Genomic DNA, 2569 nt, shown 5'->3' on the forward strand with positions numbered 1-2569 from the left:
AACCTGGCCTGGAATGGTCCCAGGGATGGGGCCTCCACCCCCTCTCGGGGCAACCCCTGCCAGGGTTTCACCACCCTCACTGGAAAGAATTTCTTCCTTAGATCCAGTCTAAACCTCCCCTGCTTCAGTTTAAAGCCATCCCCCCTTGTCCTGTCCCAGCTGGCCCTACTAAAAAGCTTGTCCCCCCCTTTCCTCTGGGGGCCCCCCTAGCCCTGACCGGCCGCACTCAGCTCTGCCCGCAGCCTTCTCTTCTCCAGGCTGAACACCCCCAACTCTCCCAGCCTGGCCTCAGAGCAGAGGGGCTCCAGCCCTCGGATCAGTTTTAATGCCCCCCTTCCCATTTCAAAGCCGGAGAGGTGTCCCCGCAGCCCGACCCCCCCCAGACGTGCTGGCTACGCTCGCTCTGGGGCGAATAATGCTGATTTTTTATTTGCTTGCACTGCAGCAGAGGGCTGGGACTGCCCGCCAGCCACAGCCCCGTTTGCAGAGCCCTCATCTCACCCTTTTTTGCTCACCGTCTTTCAATCACACAAAACCCTGCCCAGAAGAGGCGGTGAAGCCCATCAAAATTAAACAACTTGACCAAGGCCAAGCGAGGAGTCAGTGGCAGAACAGGCTCATTCCCAGGTTGATCCCGCATCCCCTGAATGACAAGCCAAGATTTTCTCTCTCCTTTCTGGATCTCATTTTGATAAGTGCTAGAAACAAACCAAAAAAAAACCAAAACCAAAACAAACCGAAAAAGAGAGCCATACCCAAACCCAGCAAACCCCGTGGGATCCTTTCAGCCTCCTCTGCCCAATGCCATCAGTCAGTCCCGTGCTTCGCCTTTCCCATTGTTTCCCCAGGGCTTCAAACCAGAAAGGCAAGTTGATGAAAAAATTTGGTCTGGGAAGTAATACAAAAGACAGGCTTAATTATACTCATTGGGCATTGCCTCTCCCTGTTCCATTAAGCCATTGAGCGAGGCAATGGTAAATTAGGTCAGATTATGTGAGCGCTGAAATAAAACCCACAGGCCAAATTCCTGGCATCCACACCTCCTTTACCTCTGAGGTTGCATCCATGTTAATGGGTGCTGGATCTGCCTGCGTTGCTTCGGTGGAGCCGCAGCGCTGAACGTTCAGATTTTGGCTGCTTTGGCATAGGAATAACCCCGCAGCCTCGGTAGGGCTCGATTCCCTCGCATTTTCTTTGCATTCATTTTCATGGCCCTCGCCGACATCGCTGCGGTTCGTCTGCCACATACAAACCTGTTAACGCACGCCCCGGCTGCGAAACGAAACCCTTGGGTACCTGGAGTGCTGCTCTGGTGTGGCGATTTGGCCCTGGCTGGATGCCAGGGGCCCACCGAAGCGGCTCTATCGCTCCCCTCTAACCGGACAGAGGAGAGAAAAATAAATCAAAGGGCTCGTGGGTCAAGATAAAGGCAGTTTAATAAAGAAAAAAAAAAAAAGCAACAGCAAAGGCTGCGCGTGGTAGCAAAAGGAAAGAAAACAAGATTTTACTCTCTACTTCCCATTAGCAGGTGATGTCCAGCCGGGAAGTAGGGCTTCAGTATCCATAGTTGTTCCTTCCCGAAGACAAAACATCACAAAAGACAAATGTCCCCCCTCCTCTTCCTTTTCCCTTAGTTTTTATATCTAAGCTGACATCACATGATATGGAATATCCCTTTGGTTGGTTTGGGTCAGGTGTCCTGGCTATGTCCCCTCCCAAGATCTTGCCCCCTTCCAGCCCACTGGTGTGGGGGGGGATATTGGAGGCACAGCCTTGATGCTGCTCAAGCACGGCTCAGCAGTAGCCAAAACCTTGGTGTGTTATCAACCTCTTTCTACATACCAATAGAAAGCACATCCCTATGCTGCTCAACCCAATACATCTGGTCAATCAAGGCGAAAAGGGATGAATCATAGAATCATAGACTGGTTTGGGTTGGAAGGGACCCCCAGAGGTCACCCAGCCCAACCCCCCCGCAGGAGCAGGGACACCTTGAACCACATCAGGTTGCTCACAGCCCCGTCCAACCTGGCCTGGAATGTTCCCAGGGATGGGGCCTTCACCCCCTCTCTGGGCAACCCCTGCCAGGCTTTCACCACCCTCACTCTAAAGAATTTCTTCCTCAGATCCAGCCAAAATGCTCTGAGATCGTACTGGCGCGGGGGTTAATGTTCTTGGTTTTCCAGTACTAATCTACCCACTGGCATCTCGGCGTGCTCAGCAAGGGCTTATAACCAGGGGATGCCTTATGCTGATGTTCAAATAAGTGGGTCAGTCCACCTCGAAGACAAAACAATACTGTTTGCTTATTTTTATGGCATTTGCTAATACGGAGATAAAAAATAACTGGAACACATCGGGTTTTCTAGAGGCTGATATTCCCCAGCGGCCACCTCAGAATCCCAGAATCCCAGACTGGCAAGGGTTGGAAGGGCCCTCGGGAGCTCACCCCGTCCCACCCCCCTGGCCCAAGCAGGCTCACCCAGAGCAGGGTGCACAGGACAGCGTCCAGGCGGGGGTTGAAGATCTCCAGAGAAGGAGACTCCACAGCCCCCCTGGGCAGCCTGGG

Source organism: Egretta garzetta, unplaced genomic scaffold (assembly GCF_000687185.1).
Source record: "Egretta garzetta isolate BGI_Z169 unplaced genomic scaffold, ASM68718v1 scaffold233, whole genome shotgun sequence".
NCBI classification, from domain to species: Eukaryota; Metazoa; Chordata; class Aves; order Pelecaniformes; family Ardeidae; genus Egretta; species Egretta garzetta.